A 21,890-nucleotide genomic window follows, 5' to 3' on the forward strand; every position below is an offset into this window, starting at 1 on the left:
TGTGTGAAGACATTATCTCAGGGCACAGCAAGAAAAATATTTATGTGGTACAATAAGCATGTTGTACCACTTGAAAACACACCACAAGAAACAACTTAAAATTGTTCAGAGGAAGAAAGGAGAGGGATAATCAGCCTCCAAACCTCTAGCCCCTGCTCCTGGCAATAAGTTCCAGCTGAAGTAGAGAGAAGATACAATGAAATTTCACCAGAACTAAAGCATTTTGCTACCTTCTGAATGGACAGTAACACCATCGTAACACGTGGAGAACAATCTGCAAATGTAATTTTGTAGCATGTGAAAAACCATACTTGTTAATTATTTTTCAATTGTTTTGCAGCAGTTCAACCACTGTGAAAAAATATAAACAAAGAAAAATGCATTAGGATATAATTTTGAACATTAGGCAACCAAAACAAAATACTATAGTAAAGTAGTAAAGAGATTTCTTTGATGCACATTAAGGCTGCTGGCATTATAGTACCTCCATTTCGTTTTTTATCTTTAGTAACAGAATGTAGTCCTGTAATTTGTTATAAATTCCTTTAATGCAGTTAAAAAGAGTCCTTCATTCCTAACAGCTTGCTGTAGACAATACCCCTAATAGGTGGAATAATGTCTCAGAAACACATAATTGATATACATGTCAACACAATACCACATTTTTTTATCCTAAATCGTCCTTAGAACTTTGGCTCTACAAATAGCAGATATGAGTTTTGTAAGTTTTTAGGTACTCTTCATTTGAGTGTCATTTCTATGTCATTGCACTATGTCCATCCTCTTTGACATCTTAGTTATATTGTGTAGTGTGTAGAGGTTATGTTAACTCCTTCATGAAATATAATTGCTATAGTTGTGAAACTTTTTTTTAAATGGAAATTTATCCAGCTACAAACTCGGTAATTTTACTTTCTAATTTAGTAGTAATCATCTCTGGATCGTTGTAGCACAGCCGCAGTCTATGCAGGTTACAGCGGTGGGGCTGTTGTAAGGGGGGATTTCAAGCAACAATGTTGAGGGAAAATTATTTATTTATTCAATATTCCCTCTGCATCGCCCCTCGAAATCCCCCCTTACCCATCCCACTGCCTGACCGCTGTTACCTGAATGGACTGTGGCTGTTGTAGCATGACTATGACATATTTTCCATACTTTTGTAGTAACAACGTAGACTTAAGTTCTGAACTGCTCTTTGGACAGGTCCATATCTTGATGGGCATTTTTGCTTAAATATTCAAAGGCCACAGCTTTATTTACAATCTGGTAATGTCAAGTAGAGGAAAAGTTCTGAATGTATTTTAGTACTAGACGTGAATTCACAATGTTCACAGTTATGGTTCCATATATAAGTTAATCCAAATAATTCATTGATATTCACATCCTCTTCCTCAAATAGTCCTAGCTATACCATTAAAATTTTTTGAGCATCCTGCTGAACATTCTGAGAAAACACTACTAATCCAGGATAATATGCGACATTATAGACCTTTCTGCAGCTCTGTTGGTGGTAACTTGCCTGTCTTTGGCTCGATACAGACTATAGACTAAAATGTTGTATACTTTGGATAAGATTTGACTCATAAACATTTAAACATTGAAGTGGTTCTGGAATGGGAACCAGTACTAACTTGTTATGCACCGCTCTAATTTATTGTAACAGTACTTACATGTAACCTGCTGTGTAGACAAGTCAAAGCGTTTCTCTACAAAAAAGAACACAGTAAACGTTTGCCAGTCATCCTTATTTTCTTTTTCACTTTTTAAATACATGTCAACAGTCTGTGTTTGAATCTTGCAGTGAGTGTGTCGACAACATATACAAACATACTCTAGTTTAAGAGAGCATACTGTGTTAATTTTGCAATCCCTTCTTTAAAACTATCAACTATAATACCTGTGTCCTGTTCTGCCACTCTTAATGTTATCAACTCTTCATTATCCATAGAATCCTGTTCTGGACAAAAGAAATAAAACTGCACATCATCACAAACCTCTTCTACCTCTGCCAGAGTATCAAGCAAAAGGGTCCACTCATCTCTTGAAGACACAAAACAGGAAATTTCACTTAGGTCAGCCTCCTAAGTAAAGTTTTCATTGTTGAGAGGTGAATACAGCTTACATTCTGAAATGATAAAAGGTATTTTGGCTAGGGGTTGGTGTCAAATTCCATTCTGCTCACGGAAATTGCGATAATTTGACATTTTGCTTTCCGTGGAGAGCGCGGAAATGTCAAAATTTCCGCGATCCGCAGCGTAGCAGAGATTTTTGCATGCTCGCTCTTTGAAATTACATTCTCGCATGCACAATCGCCTTACCGGGATGCCCGCGTTCGCCAACGAGTTTTCTGATCCGTATGCGTGCTCCATGAGATGTTGGTAGCCATTTGCACTATCTCGCGTGAGTTCACGTGATCATGTCATTCGTCTCGCGATCAGGCACCGCAAGTTTATGAGATCTCGAACATGTCATTCTCCACCGCGAGCGAAAGTGTGAGGACGCAAACACGTCATATCCAACGCGACAGGGAACGTGAGAACGCGAACACGTAATTTTGGACGCGCCATTGAAATTCCGGGGGAAGTGTGGTGAAGCTCGAGAACTCGAACACGTAAAATTTTCAATCTGGAAAATAATATCTTCTCTAGCATCATAAAACATTCTGTAAATGATGATTTAGATGAAAAAAACTCCTCAGATTGACATTTGGCTGCCCTTTTTTTGTGCAAGGAGTTCTTTTTTAAAATGGGGGGAGAGGGAGGAAGTGCCACAGAATCTCCAACTTCCTGTTCCTGTCCAGCAGGCTCCTCCCAGTGCTTTGTCCATCTCCTGCTCATTCTGCCTTTTGATTTTGAGCTGGAAGGATCACTCTTTGTGTCTGCTGCATCATTATCATTGAATTTTAGGACTTTTGAATTTGATATTTTACAAGTAAGTTGGTGTTGTGTCTGTTTTATTGGGGGCATTGCAGTTGTTGCAACTACAATTTAATTTTGGTACTTATCATTCGTTATTTTTTTAAATTGTTGTGGGTAGTAGTGGTCACAAGGCCCAGAGCTAGTCATGGGTGGGTGCATGATGAAGCAACTTTTCCTTTGATGTGTTTTGAATGTATTTCATTTAGGGCATGGATGGCATTGGATTGAGTTGGGAAATGTGTTTTTTGGGGGGGTGCTGTTGTTGGGTGTCTTAAAGAAATGCCTTTGTTGTGTGTGTCTGGTGTGTTGGTATGCAATGCATGCTGCTGCTCCGGTTCCCTGTTCCTCTCTGCCGACGCTTGGAGTTTGCAGCTGAGCGGAGCAAACTCCTGACTTTCGTGCTTGGATCCTCAGCAGAGTAAGTTCAGGGCTGCTTTTCCAGTTCCGTGTTTTGCCTGTTGCCAAGAGCAGCTGCAGGTCAGTTGATCCACGAGCTGAGAGCCGCGAGCCGCCCGCCGCCCACAGAGACCGCACAGGGACTGCAGAGACCGCTGAAAACCGTCCCGCCCGCCTTCCTCCCGATCGGCGGTTACTGGTTGTGGCACGGAGCAGAGTGGGGAAACAAGCGGCTGAGCCAAGAAGCCGGGAGTAAAGCGGCAAAGCGGCATAGCGGCCGAAGTGGAAGTGGAAAGCGGCTCGCCCCTGATCCCGCCTCTGGCTCACCCCTGACTTTCGCTTCACAGTGGAGCGAGCCGCACAGCACAGCATCAGCATCCGCGGAGAAAACAGCGGAGAGTGGGGCTTGAGAGGGGCCGAGAGCCTTCATTGCCAGTCAGTCAGCCAGCCGGCAAGCCAACCAGCCAGCCAGCCTGAGGTATGCTCGAACTACTGCACAGTCTACTGCAGAATCCACTGCAGATTTACCTGGATCTTTGTCTCCGCCATCACTCTGTTTAACCGCTTGCTAACCGGCTAAACCCTGACGGCTGCTGCCGTTGCTTCCACCCACTTGCCCGCCTTGCCTGCTCGTTGCCCGCCTTGCTGTCCTGTTCCAACTCTGCTGCAGCTCTCCGTGTTGGCGGCGGGTGGGCTCCTGGTGCTCTCCCGGCGTTTGCGAGCTCGAAAGGGCAGGGCGGGGCAGGGAGGGGAGCAGGCAGACAGGCTGGGGAGTTGGGAAACCTGCAAGTCCGGGGGCATGATAAGCGGTGCCTAAATTTTCCGGTAACCACTAAAGTACTAATGCACTAGAGGAAATTTGAGCTCCATTGGTTACCCGCAACCCTTCGTGGCGACACTCAAGTCCGGAAGGCAAGCTGAAGTACTTTCCCTCTCTGTGGGGGGCCTATTGTTGTGCCAAAGGAAACAGCTATAAGGACCACTTATCAGTCTCACCCCAGCCGTACCTTCTGTGCTCCTGTGTGCCTGCCTGCACTGTCAGCCACACAGGGACCACAGGGATCACAGCTAGGAAATTGCACTAACAGCGCCAACAGACTGTATTAAAGCCGTTGTCCACTCAATTTCGCTTGCCATCCTCTGGTCAATCCTCTAAACCTTGCAAACTAAGGGCCTGACAGGCTTAAAATGAGGTCAGGACGGGTCCGAGGAGGCCCAACGAGCAAAGGAGTATTAAAAAAAAAATGCAAACAAACAGCAAAGTCGCTTGAGGAAACTAAAGAGATCTCGCCAGCCAAACTCAAGCCCACGACACAGAGCTCCCTAATCGACATATCATTGGACAAATCCGTTTCAAACAATTCATACCATACGGCCAAAACAGAAAGGAGTATTAAAACAAAAACCTGCCAAACCTCGTTTCAACCTAAAATGTACACAAAGTTCTGCTTCCTAAAAAATGCGGGGATACCTTATTTTCAAAGATCAAAGAAGCATCCGGTTTACAATCACCTCTTGAACCATTTCAGCTCTCACAGCCCTATCAGTTTAGCATCATACAGCCCTCAAAGGCTAATGATAACAGCAATGTAAACCCCAGCTCTTTACTTAAAATCTCACCTCAAACAACATCAACTCCCCAGAGTAAAAATTGCCGGTCATGGGGAAATTACCGCATTTGCAGGAACCACAGACGGAAGGAAATTGATCATAGACGCCAACCTAATCCAAGTACATCGGCCAAACAATGCAAAAGATATGTTATCAGGAACACCAGACAACAGTAACATTAAAACCCGCGACAACGCCAAGAGCAACAGTATGATCAAAGAAAGAAGCCCAGAGGCTATAAGTTGTACCAGAGAAATCAATAAGAAGGAAGGTGTTGAAGAGAAGGATCTATCCCTGGCAGCCCTTGGCACTCCTCACAAAGAACAAGAGACAGGAGAAAAGTGGACGGCGAGGATACAAAAATAAAACAGATAGGCAAGCGAGCCCAGCTTCAGAGGTGATAGAAATATCCTCTTATATGGGGAAGGAGAAATGGAGGAGTTTGCAATTCATTAATTGCGATTCCTTATTTTTCGCAATTAAGGAATCGCAAAATGCAATATTGATGCATGTGCCCCCAAATGTACTATTCTGAAAAAAATTGCAAAAGTGGGGAAAGTGTTGGACTTCAGAGGACAAATTTACATTTCCTACTCCAGTCTAAGCAAAAGTAGGGAAAGTACTCCACTTCATGCATTTTCATGTATGAATAACCCTATTTATTGCGAAGAAATATTACACGTTTAATATAAACATTATTTAACATTAAGAAATACATACATATATATGAATTAAAAAGTAAAAACAATTAAATATATAAATATAAAAGAAAGAAGGGAAAAATATAAATACATATAATAAATGTAACTTTCCTGACTACCAAAATGTAAAGATAAAATCATTAAGTAAGTAAAGTCAATGTACTTGCAGATTAATTAAAATCATAGTCACACCACACAAAAAAGTAGAAAATAGTTGCTGAAATCATTATGATTTAAAAAAAACACATTCTTAAAACACCATACTGTGCAAAAGAGATGTCCTCATACATTGGGTCCAATAGTTCATTATTGTGCTCAATGACCAAAAACACCCGGTGTTTACAGATCTATCTATGCCAACTGCTGTTTGGGAGTCCTCAAAGATTTGTGAGCTAGCCGGGGGAAAGGTTTGCCGGAGGAATGTTTTAGGAACGGGGGCACCTTGATGGATAAGGGCTATATATTAGCTTGTAATGAGATATAGCAGCCTAATTGGCTGACAAGTTCCAATTAATTGTTCAATAATGTCTGTGCCTGGGAGTGGCAATTTCTTATCTAGCATAGCAGATTGTGCTGATAATAATTTGTTCACTTGTAATAGAAACTTGGCGGCTCTGCAGGAAAGCTGGATTGATTTACTATTCAATATTTTCATTACTGCACAGCGGCAGGATATTACCTTGAATGCCCAAAAGATGGGGCTGATTAATTTCTGTCTAAGTTGATTAACTGTGTGGCAAATGTATAACATTTGTAATATGCTTTCATCAAATTTAGCCACATAAATGGCAAAGGGAGTTCAGTCAGCTTTGTTTCTAGGGTGTGGCCTAATCTTTTGAGGGAAAAACTCCCATGCGGATTAATAGAAAAAAATGCTGGATGGTTTGAGAAATGTGGCACGTAAGGTACGGTTGAGGACCGCTATTGTTAGAAGATTGTAAAACTGTCCAGCCATGCTTTTTTTCCAGCATTTCTGCTTTGTCGAGTGCCCAAGATTTTAGCTACTCCCAGGGTTGTCAAAGCTTGGTGGAGCACTGGCTTTCCATTTCAGACCAGCACAAAGCTGCCAATGGCTCGGGCTGTGTCACTCTCATCTTTCAGCACAATTTAATTATTGTAATCATCCTTACCGGGAGTTGGTGAAAAAGCCTGAATTCCAGGTGCATTTATGCTTGAGGAATATGTCGCGTAGGTGAAAGATGCATTGGAAAAGAACAGACTGTTATTGGTTGATAATGGTTGCAATAAAATCATTAGTAATTGATTGAATTTCAATTAATACATGAAAATAATTCAAATAACAAATATTATAGCGCAAAAACTTTTCACAACACTTACCATAAAGTACATAAAAAGAGGTAAAAAATAATTAAAAATGTAAAAATTTACATAATTATTTAAAATTAATAAAATACATATAAAAAAGCAAATCACAACATTTACAAACACATGTGTAATACACTAATAAATACTAAAATCCATAGAATAACAAATAATGAAAAAAAACATTAAATTACGTTTAATTGTATGTAACTTCCTACCTATACCTCTACAAAGCCAGCAGCCTGCACCCACAATATACCTAAAATAAACCAGTAATAAGCAATTTACATAATAAACTAAATAAGGAATTTCAATTAATAAATAAATATTACTTAATTACTACTTAATTAATTTCACACTCTATACCTCTAAAATCCCACTCAATGTACATAAATATTAATCAATTACATAATTATTTAACAATTATTAACACATTGTTATTTAATTTTTGCTTAATTAACTTGCCACCCTATACCCTTACAAGCCCAACAACCTGTTTCAACACTATAAATTACTATTAACAATTTAAAAAATCCAAATCACTAAAAATTATAAACTACAACATGCATTTTACACATTGCAGCGGGTGCTGCTTGCAGAACCACCCGCGGCAATGTTTAAAATGCAGGATGCGCCCGCCAGTCTGGCGGGCGCATCCTAATGCCATTTGCGGGACCTTCGCGACAATGGCGACAATATATTAACTAAAAGACATAACAATTATTAAAAAAGAATATGGGAAGACCGTCCACCCGTTTTCTGCCGGTAGGCAAGCTGCCCAATTGACTACCAGGCGGAAATGCCCAGGAATATGGTGGTGGTGCCTTGCAGGCACCGACATCCCTATTATCATTATGGCGGTGAAATGCCTTTCCATGGCGGAGACTCCATCATGGAAATGCATGCGGTTTTGTCTTTGGGGGCCCGTTGCGGGCACCCAGGGTGTTCGTGGGGGTGGGGGGTGCGCGGTGCCTGTCGCGTTGTGCATTCAAATACACAACATGCATTTTACACATTGCAGCGGGTGCTGCTTGCAGAACCGCCCGCGGCAATGTTTAAAATGCGGGATGCGCCCGCCAGTCTGGCGGGCGCATCCTAATGCCATTTGCGGGACCGTCGCGACAATGGCAACAATATATTACCTAAAAGACATAACAATTATTAAAAAAGAATATGGGAAGACCGTCCACCCGTTTTCTGCCGGTAGGCAATCTGCCCAATTGACTACCAGGCGGAAATGCCCAGGAATATGGTGGTGGTGCCTTGCAGGCACCGACATCCCTATTATCATTATGGCGGTGAAATGCCTTTCCATGGCGGAGACTCCATCATGGAAATGCATGCGGTTTTGTCTTTGGGGGCCCGTTGCGGGCACCCAGGGTGTTCGTGGGGGTGGGGGGTGCGCGGTGCCTGTCGCGTTGTGCATTCAAATACACAACATGCATTTTACACATTGCAGCGGGTGCTGCTTGCAGAACCGCCCGCCGCAATGTTTAAAATGCGGGATGCGCCCACCAGTCTGGCGGGCGCATCCTAATGCCATTTGCGGGACCGTCGCGACAATGGCAGGAGGTCCCATTTCCAAATATGGTGGCGGGCGGACAAAGTCCACCCGTCATTGTAATGGACCCCTAAGTATTGTTTGATCCACCCCAGTGTTACCCTAGGAATGTTCCTATGAAAGCATGACTTGTTATATTCTCCTTAGTACTGAGATGCACACCAGCTGATCTGTGGTCCTTTGTTGTTTTCATTACTATCATGTTCAGTAGATCATGGAACGTCAGGAGTCAGGTTTCTCAGTCGCTCCTTGACTCTCAGGTTACCCTATTGATTCCTGCCTGACTCACAGAGTCAGCCATTGTTCACTTAATGTGAGTCACAACAAAGAGCAATTTTAAAACAATACTTTTTCTAGATGAGGATTATGTGTAAATTCTTCAATTTGCCATACATTTGTCATGAAGAGGCTTGTATTGGGGCCTGGACAGATACCCAGGACAACCGAGTGCCTTATTCACAGAGGTATATTTAACGTTGTTGTAAGTTTATGATTGTTTGTTATTCACAAAGGGATTTACGAGTATTATCTTTACAAGTGTGGAGTCTCTGCACATAAAAAGATACGTCTTATTATTATCGGAGACTCCACAGTCCTAAATAAACTGCACATAATTCCCTCTGTGGATAACAAACAATCATAAGCTTACACAAAAGTGTAAGTTTACCTTTGGGAATCAGGCCCAGAATGTTTATGAACATGAAATACGCCGACCTCAGTTAGCTTTTCCAGACTATAAATATTTTTTTACACAATGTATCATTAGATGGATCATTTTCAAGTGCCCCTTGTATTTGTCAAACATCACAAACTTTTTTTTAGGTAATAAAAAGCATTTACCTAGACAATGCTCCAAAGCATTTATTTAAGTGAAATGGAATCTGAAATTTATATGGAGTAAAGTGGTGCAGAGAGGTCAGTGCAGTAATATAAATTCTCTCAAAGTGCTGAACAAATGCAGCAGATCAGGAAGGCTGTGCTGCTACTGAGAAACAGAAAAAAAACGTAATTGTCTTATTGCTTACCTAGCAGTCTTACCGCGGTAGGGTGGTGTGAAAAAGAATTTGCTTGTCGTTATGTCATCTTTCATGGATCTTGGATAGCTGGCAAAGCAACATTTGATGATAGTTTCCTCAGTGAAGGTGCCATGAACATTGATGCAGTGTGTTAGTTTTCTGTCGTGGAATATTGATCCCCAAGACTATAGTAGAATGAGTTACACCTTTGTGTAATAAATACGTTTTTGCAAATTTAGGAGCAATACAGGTGCAATCAGCTTTAGGACAGTGGTATTCAGTTTAGTTTGGAAACGTGTTTGAAAAAGTGGAGTATTTTGATGAAGACTATGAGTAAGTATTGAAATGTGGGGGAAAAAGAGACCGCAACCTATAATTTGCAAGCACAGCTGGGCGGTAAAAAGCATTTATTAGAACAAATTTACCACCTGCCTGTAATGGCCTGCAGTGATGATGTGACCATTAGAGAGACAAAGTGTGATCCATGCTCCTCTGTGTGAGCCGCTCTTAAGAAATCCTCAGTGGTCTCCCTCAATGTCTACAGACTCTTGCTGCCCTCCAGCTCCTTTTTCTCAATAACTTTCCATGTCCCTATTGTAATGAAAAGTTGTGTCTTCTTTGCTCAGTGTTGCAAAGTTGCATTTTACAGGGCTTCCTGTGGTCATATCTCAACATTTTATCTCCCATGTATGTTGTGTTTCCTAATTATCACCAGTAGGTTTCATTATGTTTTGGTTCTAGAGCGGTGACCCATATGGCTGTGGAAAATACATGGCAATGGCTTGTCTGGTATTAACATTACCATTAACATTACCAGCAGCTATTTTCACGATATTCTGACCATTTTCTGAGATTTTTGGGAGTAAATGTTGTGTTATATTGTTCAACAGCTCATTACCCCCAACTCCCTCTAAGTGCAAAAGGCGAAAAGGGACATTTCTGATAATTACACAGACATGTAAAATTACTGAGTCATCTTGTCATATTTCCTCTGCTGCTCATGGGTTTAATGCTCTGGAGCTGGGGGAAAAGATCCATTACCTTCATTACGGGACCTTTTTTATGTCTCTTAAGCGCTACTGGGAACTTCAATGGGATCTCCTAGGCCCCTTGCGTTCCAAAACATTCAGACCTCTAAAATATATCAAATGTCTAAAAACCGGCGCTTTTTATCTTGCTGATTCATTTATCTCCTGATGGTGGATAGCGCCACGAAGCTTGAACTGTAGAAGAAATTGTGAATAATACATGTTCTATGCTTTCAATCTAATTGCCAATTAATAGCATTGTTGTCTTATTTTTTAACTGCAACTGATGGCCAATAGTTCTTACAAATGTATTCAGATAAGTGGAGAGTAGAAATCGTTAGAATGCATTCAGTTTTGTACAAAGCTCTATGTAAAGACATCAGCCAGGCTGCATTGTGTGCCTCATAGCACACTGAACCCAAATTCCCATAGAATATTCATCATGAAAAATGAAATACTTTACCCACCCGAGAGTTGGACCAATTAAGATGCAGTATTGAGTGTTCTTCATGAAATGAATTATAAATACAACTAGCGACTCTCGCGTGATTGTTTCAATCTGTACAAAAAACATCATTTGTGTGAGTATTCAATAGCTCAAGCCAATGCAATGCAGGGTCTGAATAAGCCTGTTGAAAAGTTTTTCTGTTTCTCCGCACCTAACTTGCGCTTTCAGTGTCGCATAGAAAATATGCTTTTCATGGGGTTAGTCAAAGTGTCATGAAGTACTGTCATTGTCTCTATTAGCACTCAGGTTTTATCAGCATGCAGTTTTATAAACATTTTCAAACAAGTGAGTATAGAGTAGGTACTAGCGAGGTGATTTCCTATCCATTAACTACTTCAAAGGCACAATAACATCATTTAGATTGTATTATTTTTTATGCACTTGTGAACCTGACAAATCCAATGTATTTCCTGAGTGCAATAAATGTATGTACATGTGTCATTTAAATAACTTTGTGAAAAGAATTAAAGCAAAGCATATGAAGGGTATTTGTTGTGCGATGGTCTTCGACTCCAGGCACAGTTTCTCTAATTACTATATATTATGTTTCAACACCAAAGGGTGGGATTTGTGGCCACTTACTGTGAGTGCACTGAAGGTGACTGACCTAACATGTGACTTTTGACATGGCCAAATCAGAACAACAGAGTCGTTTCCATGTCACTCGTAATTGTGAGTGGATAAACCTGTGAGCACAGAGATTGATTAGAATTTGCATGTGTCAAGAAGACAAATGCCATATGTTGGTTTCTTAATATAGGTTATATACTCTGATTGCGCTGGTGAGGTTAAGGCAGCCAATGAATGGGCGTCAACTGTATGTGAGGAAATGTCTCAAGCACGTTCATCTTTGCTTCCTTGTTTATGTTGTTTGTCCCATTCCTTACATCATAAGGCTTGCCTCGATACATAGACAGACTTTATCTTTCTTATCCAACCATAAAAATTGATACTTCACGAAATTCCTTTGAAGTGGGAGGACCCCTGTAGTATTCCACCCCTTCCTGTTTCACATGACATGGGGTTCTTCACCACATACTGTTCTTTTTGCCTTGTAACAAGCGACTGCCTGTTGTTTAACCCTGGGCGGGGTATGCAGAGTGGCAGTCTGCGGAGTTCCACAGCGTTAAAAAAAACTCAGTAGAACTTCGCTCCAGTCCCATCTACAATAAAAAAAAGATTAAAAAAAACACTTACCTGCTCTCTGGAGGTGTCTGCGGGCCGTCCTCCCCGAGGTGTCTCTCGTCCTTGCCGCCGCCGTCCTCATCATTGCCGTACTCATCCCCCTACGTTTTATGTCTTGTGTGGGCTGTGCATGCACAGTCCACGCAAGACATAAAATGACATAAAATGTAGGGGTTTGCAGCGGTGGCAACGAGGAGGGGGTGGTGAGGAGCAGAGACACCACAGCGAGGCGAAGGATGGCCTGCAGACACCACTAGAGAGCAGGTAAGTCGGTTTTATTTTTGTTGGTGCTGGGGCTGAGTGGCGTACTCTGCTTCGCCACTGAGTCGGAGTTTTGCATCAACTCCGCGTTCCCAGCACAGCGTGGAGTTGGTAAACCTCCGCAAACTCCGCTGGCGGAGCGGAGTATGCCGCCCGCCCTTACTGTTGTTCCCCTCTTCCCAGGTCGGTCATTGGTCCCAGGGACCCGATCCCCTAGAATACTGTAGTTCTCTGCCTAGGAGAGTGTGAGATACCCTGCCTGAACTCTCTCGGGCAGGGAACACAGCTTTGCTCCAGCCTGGGTGGGAGCAGAGAAAAATACTACTCCTCCCCAGGCGGAAACAAAAGAATAGAGGATGCTCCCACTAGCACAAAAATGGATGAGGAGCCGGCAAGGGCTGTGTGTGCTGCTGGGCTCCCCAGTGGCCTCTAACTAATTCATTAGTCATGAGTGCCCCGGGTAGGCCCTAGGGCACCCACTGTTAAAGAAAAAGGCATGCCTCTGTGGCACTCGCTATGGGTGCTGTTGGGGAGCTGACAGGGGCTGTGGGTCACTTCTGGATACCCTGGGTATGCTTTGGAGCACTCACCTTTGAAGAAAAAGGCTGGATTTCACCAGAAATCGGTTGGATGCTGGTGGGGAGCTGGCAGGGACATGGAGGCTGAGGGGCTCCCTCTGCAGCCCCCAAATTATACAAAAACTTTCAAAAATCTAGGTGCCCTGGGTGGGCAGCGGAGCACCCCAAAAATAGCAAAAAAAGAATAATAAAGGAGCTGCCACTCATTTATTATTCAGGGCTCTGGCAAGGAGCACCCCAATCACCTAAAGCTTTTTAAAATGTATTTCTTTTCTTTCCAGTGGTGACCCTAGAAAGGGCAGGAGCACTACCAACCATGTTTTTAATGTTATGGGGGGCAACAAGGAGTGCAGCACCCCCCCCCCCGCAACGTTACAAAAGACACAGTATGTCTTTTAGATCATTGAATCCTTGTCCCAGGGGAGCTTGCCATATTTTTCAAATGCAGTCTGAGCTGCAGCTTTATGATTTTTAGTGAGAGTGCAGAGACCGCTAATGGTTGGTTCTATGGCTGCACTCTTGGCTTGAATAATGTAAAAGCAAAAGATTTAAAGACATGTTAATGTTTTTTTTTATGAAAGGCTTTATTGAAAATATTTTATGATAATCACTAATACTAAACATTACAATTTGTGAATGTATAAAATATTTATTTGATTATGTTTATTGGTTACTTTTTTACAAAGCTGATAGGTCAGTTTTATATAGACTGATGTGTTGACCTCTTGTTAAATTCATTAGACTCAGACACTAAAATTATGGTACTTTCAGCCTTTTACAAAGCCAGAAGGTCTAAATTACTTAAAATGACACCTTTTATAATGTTATATGATATAGTCAGCAGTGCGCAACGGTGGGTGTTGTGTATTTGAGGATGAGGGGGGTCTGGATAGAGGCCAGTCTCTGTGCCCAATCCCTTGCCACACAAAGTTGAAGGCCTTATGCGGAGAGGGTTAATCGCCCACCAGGGGGTTGGGTGTCACAAGGGCGTTTAGCGCAGGAAGTGGCAGAAGAACAGGCCCGGACCCAACCCCGGACCACGCAAGGCGATGGACATCTTACTTTCTGTAAAAAAAAATGAAATTCACAGAAAAAACAGAAGGCTAAAGTGACGTTATAGTTTGAAATTATAATATTGTGTTATTACGAAACTACTACTAAAAAATGTACTGCAAGTATTGCTTAACAAATCCTTAGCCATTCATGAATAATACAAAGGTTAAAGGGACCTTATACTTAGGTGAAATTCTCAGTTTAAACATACTATTTTAAACATTCAAAACAACTGAAGTTCACCAGTTATAGTTATCTCAAGTAACTATAACTTGTGCCCTAAAGTAACTATAACTTTAACCCTCACTATGTCATTTCATATGTGATGTTATTAACATCGTAGAACATGTAATGAGTGAGGTAATATGTGTGACTGCAAGCAGTGCACAGCAAATGTGCAAGTTATAATTACTTTAATTAACTATAACTGGTAAATATCAATGGTTTTTGAGTTTAAAATTTTATTTTTTAACCAACATTTCACTAACTATAATGTCACTTTAACTGTTGTTTTTTTAGTGAATATACATATATATTATATTATATTATTTCATTTTTAAAGTAACATTATATAAGGGATAATGTACACCCTGTTGTACATTATAAGTATACTGCAAGTCATCAAGGTGTTCCATAACCATATAGAGAACCAAGGCTGAAGGCAGAGTCCCTCTATAAGGTTATGGAACTCCAAGGTGACTTGAAATATCCTCATTATATATGGCATTGGGTACTTTGTCCCATAAAGTACATGGTCATAGCATCTCCTTTTCCACAAACCACTTAAAAACCTGATTTTTAGCTCTTTCAGCCAAAGAGAGCATGTTTGCAAACAATCCATTTGTTCAGACAGCCCCTACTCTTATAGATCACGTTCTCCGCCTGCATACAGCAGGCCATATCTCTCTTCCAATCGCTTAGGTGGAGTGGTAACTCAGTTCCTGCCAGTCATGCTACATTACATTTAGCCACAATCAATCCCAGTGTGAGCCAAAGGCAGCCCATGTGAGTGAGATCTGTTTCGTCCCAAATGTTTAGGAGGCACCATTATGCTGATGGCACCATGTCACTTCCACAGTCACTACTAAGACAATCAGTCACAGCTTCCCAATATCTTTGGAGTGCTGGGCAGCTCCATATTAAATGAATAAAAGTTCCCTCCTTTCTTGGGGCACAGTGCCATATCCGTTTTACCCTTACCTATTTTGACCAATGTCGTACAAACATAGTAACACCTATAAAGAATTTTGAGCTGCACTAGGCAAAATCTTGATCTAATAGCCATCTCTCTTGGAAACAAATGCCTCAGGCCACTAATCATCCTAACAGCTCCCTAAATCACCCTCCCAACTCCCTTGCAAGCGGGTCAAAGGGTCAGGGAATTATTCGACATTTTTTGTATGTAAGTGGATCGCTTTGCTGGACACATATTCATCTACCAACCTATCCTCAAGTGGTGAGGATTCAGGGATATCTTCAACCCTTGGCAATACTTTTTATATGGCGTGATGGATTTGTAAATAGCAGTACATCTCAGTGGGTGCCATTTGGTATTGATAGAGCTGAGATATTACCTTTCCACCTATTTACGACAATTTTACAGGGAAATGATTAATGACACAATATTACATGAAAAATGACAAACTGTGAATTAGGTCCCATGTTTCGAAAACTACATGCAGTGAAGTTCTGATTTAGATACTGCATCGCAAAAGCATGCAGAATGTTAGAAGTGGTTTTCTGATAACACATAATAGTTAATAGGTAGATGTTAAAACTGACATTTTGGTGGCATGTGTGCTCATGCTTAGCTAAACATGATAAATAAATGATAACACAGAAAACTTCTATATGAGACTAAAATGGATCATGTGTTAGAAAATGGATAATATTATTAATAATAATATTATATATTATTCATAGTATAAACGTGAGCACTGACATTGACATGAAAAGTGGATGCTACACAGGTTATATTATGATTGTTTATCGTAAAGTTTATCATTGATGTGTCTTTAAACCTTGTATGCTGCAATAAAATCGCAAAGTGCAAAAGAGATTTACAAAAATGTATGTGAAACGATGATGAATTAAAAGGTTTTTTGGGTACCTTATACTTACATTAACTAATTACAATTTATAATGAAGTGATATTAATATGCTTAATTTAAGACATTAATGTACTTTTCTTTGTAATGCAAAATTCATACTTTAGCACAATTTCATAATGTATGAGCTGTATTTCATGAAGCCCTCAATTTTTGCTTCCTTTGCTAGTGTGAACTTATGAACTGAAAAGTCTGAGGCCTATAGGAACCTTTCATAAAGTTACCACTTGTGTTGGCTAGACTTGCAACAAAAGTATTACTTCTTAGAGCAAATGCTTGAGAATGGACAGACAAGGCATGAAAGCATGATATTGCCTACTTTCTAAATGTAACAAATAATTGAATGACTAATCTACAGTGGCTCTAAGGAAATGGGGAGTAGTGGATTATTTAATTCTTCTGGATCTGTGTACTTTTACCTACTACAGCATCTCATCCTATTGTGAGCAACCAATGGGACAGAATGGTCTGACAAATTTGGTGATGTCAAGAGTGTAAACCTGGAAACAATGGACTATAATTACCTGAATTCTGAACTAAGGGGCATCTCCCCATCTTGCGGTACAGAGACTGACGATTGGGACTTCCAGAAACAGTGCAGACTGTGATGAAATACCGCAATTTGCTGCTGGCTGGAATGCTAAAGTAGTGGAACCTTTTTGGCTAAAAAGAGGTTGCTTCTGAGCAGCTGTGGCATTGATGCTGCGGTGCAGACAGAGGCAGATGATTCTGTCCATGAACTGGAACTGGTCATTTAGAACTCATTGAACTTTACTAAGAGGGTTGGTACGAGAGACAACCAAATTGCCCACTAATTCATTTTCCTTAGACTATATTTCCCTTGGCTGAGGAAGAATTGTTTCTGCTTGTATGGATCTTGCAGAGCATGCAAATATTTAATAAATCTGATCAATTTGAAATTTAGGACATATGCTAACTATTTGAAACAAAGTAGAAATACAAATTTGAAATAGAATACTCAGCTGATTTTGTCTAATTTCGTGGTTGTAGCTAAATTCAATTTGATTTGGTGGTTAATCCAACTAGTTGTAGATTGGCTTGGGAGTTCACGCTCAATGTTGAATAACAATTATCTTATTCCAGGTTCCCTAAGTATTCTGGACCCTTTCAGCACAGAACAAGATCCATCAGAGGACCTAATAGCTTCGGTATGGTAGCTGAGGTATGATTAAGGAGAAAATAAATTACATTAAAAAGTTTGTGAGACCCATCATGTTAACACTATAACAGTATTCTCTTTGTAACTCTTCGAAAGTGAGTACTTCCCCCTGTTTCCACAAGTCTCCCACCCAGGACAGGCCAATGAGATTCTCAGTTATCAAAACTCCCCTCGAGGCCAGGGTGCCCAACTGTGTGGAATTCCCCAAGGAAGCGTTTTGTGTAATCTTGCCCCCCAGCCCATTGCATTCAGTACTGTGTGCCAAAGGGTAAGCATATGCGCTGTAGGGCTGGGTAGGGGTGTAGTGCGTGGCCCCCCATAATTGGCTCTTAGATAACCCTGGACCATCCGATAGGCCAGTTTGTCCTCTGGGGAGAAACCTAGTGATTGATGACAATAAGTTATAACACCTAGTAATACTTTTATAAATCGGGGAGAGCTGTACCCCCATCGTACCACCCCTTTATAGCTTCTGGAATGCTATTTGGGGGCCCCTATCACAAAGAAGTGTACGGAGTGCACTGCCTATCACCTGGAAGTAGGATAAGGTGTGTTTTGAAGAGCATACAGAAAGCGGGGTGGGCCATCATTTTGAACATGGCAGCTGTCCGCTGTAGAGACAGAGGCAATGCCCTACAGTGTTGAACATCCCCTCGCAAGTGTGTAACCGGTGGCTCAAGATTATGTGCATAAAATATGTCAGGATCAATGGTGACAAAGATCCCCAGACAGCAGAAACGCCCTGTGACCACCCAAACAGCCCAGTCATCAGGTAGACACTGTGTAGGCCCACGGAAAATATCAATCAGCAACTTATTCTATTTAATAGTGTAGCCTAAGTACCGATGAAAAATTGTAAATATCTTAATTATCCTGTCAAGATTAAATAGGGGTGGGTGACAAATTCCGCTCCGCTCGTGGAATTTGTGAAATTTCAGCAATTGTGCTTTCTGTGCTGAACGTGGAATTCCTGAAAATTCCACGATCTGTGGTATAGCGTAATTCGTGAGTAGAGGTTTTGCACAAAACAGTGGCATTTTCTTGGATAAATATGCAGGCAGGGCAGGATTCATTCTTGCACAATGCTCCTGTCACAAAACAGATATAAATAAAGCAGGTGCCCGAGTTGCAACTCAAATTCAGTAACGCATTGATCAGCCCAAAAAGTTTGTGAGCACTTTCGAGGCTGGGCAGTTGTGCTTTTTCCCCACATCCACCATAAAAAATGAACTGTGATCCTTGATGGAGGTCTTTGCATCCATGAGTTTCTCAAGTGCAATCTCCGTGTAGTTCTTGTGACCAGGAGGTTCTTTCTCCTCATCTAATCTGCTGCTCTGATCGTTCGCTGACCTTTTATAAACAAGAGGCATGTGAACTCGCATAAAAGCCCCGCCCGTTTGATCCCGCCCCACATACACTAGTGGTATGCAAAGTCTTCCCGCCCTTTCCCCACTATGATGGACAGCTCACTCAAGGGACCCCGGCGCTTTTCGGCGCTGTGGCAAAGTTACAGACACACATGGTCACTGGAAACAACTGTTTTGGCCCGCAGCTCTAGTGTAGGAAAGGCACTATACTTTTACCCAATTAGGTAGCCCTTACTGATTAGCCAGTAAGACTCCAGTTGAGTAGAGGTGTTGCACAAAATGGTGGAATCTTCTTGGATAAATATGTAGGGCAGGATTTATTCTGGCACGATGCTCCTGTCACAAAAATTAAACCTCAGCAGGAAGCACTTACAGATATAAATAAAGCTGCTGCCCGAGTTTCAGGGCAAACTCAGTAATGCATTAATCAGCCCAAAATGTTTGTGAGCACTGTCGCGGCTGGGCAGGTGTGCTTTCTCCCCACATCTTCCGTCAAAAATGAGCTTTGATCCTTGATAGAGGTCTTTGCATCCATGAGTTTCTCAAGCGCAATCCCCGTGTAGTTCTTGTGACCAGGAGGTTCTTTCTCCTCTTCTGCTGTTCTGATCACTCTCTGACCTTTCAGTGCTAATGACAAGGGTAACTCGTCATGGAGTTTCCATTGATTTCAATGGAAAGTCAATGGAAGTGCATCATGTGCCTTAGCAGCCAAGTGGTTATAAACAAGAGGCATGTGAACTTGCATAGAAGCCCCACCTGTTTGGCCCTGCCTCACATACACTAGTGGTATGCAAAGTCTTATCGCCCTTTCCCCACTATGATGGACAGCTCACTCAAGGGACCCCGGTGCCTTTGGGGACAGGGGCAAAGTTACAGACACACATTGTCACTGGAGACAACTCTTCTGGCCCACAGCTGTGGTGTAGGAAAGGCACTATACATTTACCCAACGAGGTAACACTTACTGATTAGCCAGTAGTACTCCAGTTGAATAGAGGTATTGCACAAAAAGGTGGCATCTTCTTTGATAAAAATATATGCTGGGCAGGATTCATTCTGGCATGATGCTCCTGCCACAAAAATGTATTCTGCGAGCTCGCAGAGTTTTTTTGCAGTTTCGTGGAACATTGCATAGTGCGACTACGCAAATTCTGCCCACCCCTAAAAGTAAAGGATGGAACAGCTATATAGAGCAGTATATCATCCATATAAAGGATGATTCTTCAATTGAATTGAATTCAATTAATCTTTATTCGGATGCAGAATGAATACTTAAAAGCACAGGTCAAAAAAGTTCAGTATTAAAATACATAAAAATATTTAAAAGCACTAGTATATAAAAACAGCAGCATTATAAAAGGCAATGTCTGTACAATAATATATTAGTGCAGGATAGCATCATGGCAGTGCCATATAAATACAAAGTGCAATCTTTTCCATATATACACTATAAAGTGCTTCAATTTCACATATTTCCCGAAAAAGAAAATACCATGTGCAATGTACGAATAAAAATCGTCATGAATAATAAATGTGGATGAGTAAACAAACGTAGACATCCAATTATTTTACAACTCATCTAAATTGTAATTTAAAGCAGCAAGAGACACAATAGAAATCAGCTATCATTGAGTGCACATGGAAGTGCGTGAACGAACTGCCGCTTTAAAAAAAGAACCTATGCGGAAAACCAGAGCATCATCCTCCAATCTGAGGATTTCTGTATAGGCTGCTTTGTTATCAATAATGGCGGTTTCCTTAAAAAAAGGAATCAAAAACTGTTTTGTGTACATTTGATGAAAATTACAGAAAAATAGGAAATGCAGCATCGTCTGTGTGCTATAGTTATCACATGGGAATAGCATTTGATCTAGCTTAATATTAAACCCCAAGAGAAAACTAAGCATGTATTTCATAGTACCTGCCCTTAGGCGGAACAACATGCCTCTTTCCCAATGTTATGTTATGTTAATAAAAATTTATATAGCGCACGTACACCAAGAGGTTTCTTGGCGCTTAATGGCCCAATGGCCAGTATTCTTGAAGGTAACTAGACGGCAAATAAGATGGTGGCCATTGTACATCTTCTAAGGACATATACTGTAGTGTAGTTCCTATTATCCCAATAGGCTCTGCGCATTGGAATAATACCTCCAATAGTATAGACCTAGACCAGACGTTAACTAGGTCTTCTACTGTCGATATTAGACTTAAAGTTTTGGGTTTGCCAGCTAGCTCAGAGTTCACTAGAAACTTTCTCGAATAGACAAGGAGGAGTTGAACCTCCCTGGATAGACAAGAAGGGATTTAGTTTCTGACAACCATAGAACATGACAACTTTGCTCTCCCCTAATCAAGAGTGTATCTCTAGAGTCGTGTGAAAACAAAAGACAACTTATTTTACTCAGTCAGTACGTGCATTCTTAGTTTCACCAGATTGTAGAGAAAAGGAAGAGACGGGCGTGTTCAATAAAAGATGTTATTTATTGATCAGTCTCTTTTCTCGTACAAGAGAAATGAATCGATATTATTGCAATACTTATGGTTAAGTAAAGTGCATACAATAAAAGCAGAAGTATAAAATAATACTGTAAAAACATTTATATGGTTTCTAAGCCATATGGTGGTTTAAAATGGATAAAATAGATACATACATATAAACATTTGACTAATCGTACTCAACTGGTGCTTCTAACTACGCCTACCCCAGTGTACCTGACCTAAGCCTAATACGTGGGCGGGGATAGAAAGTAGTAGTTTAAGTTAAGTTTGTTTTGCCAAGTGACTGATTCAAGAATTCTCTGCAAGGGGTTATTCAGTTCCGTACCTTGAATCTAGGATGATTGAGGGATGGTATCTCTCATCTTTGGTCTCGATATTCCAGGCTGCCTGCAAGGGCCGCTCGGAAGCGCCGGAGCTGGATTTCTCGGCAGGAGAAAGGCAGCGTCTCGTTCTCAGCGCGTCAGGAAGGCGGGGCAGCGTCAGTGGGCTTCGGCAAGTCTCGCTGCTCCGATCTCGTCACCACCGCGTGTGTTTGCTTAAGGCGATATCGGTAATATTTATACCTGTAAGGTGCCGAGATTGACGTAAGGATGG

At 41.3% G+C, this 21,890-nt stretch overlaps 1 long non-coding RNA gene across 1 annotated transcript in view; it reads left to right on the top strand.

The window, feature by feature from the left end:
• The window catches only part of LOC144824895 (uncharacterized), a 132,841-nt gene that overhangs the window by 86,425 nt on the left and 24,526 nt on the right, over window positions 1-21,890 (top strand). Inside the window, exon 2 of the long non-coding RNA XR_013609165.1 lies at window positions 17,352-17,430. This is a non-coding gene — a long non-coding RNA (uncharacterized LOC144824895). The remainder of the gene's footprint in view (window positions 1-17,351; window positions 17,431-21,890) is intronic.

The sequence above is a fragment of the Lissotriton helveticus genome, chromosome 3_1 (assembly GCF_964261635.1).
Source record: "Lissotriton helveticus chromosome 3_1, aLisHel1.1, whole genome shotgun sequence".
Taxonomy (NCBI): Eukaryota; Metazoa; Chordata; class Amphibia; order Caudata; family Salamandridae; genus Lissotriton; species Lissotriton helveticus.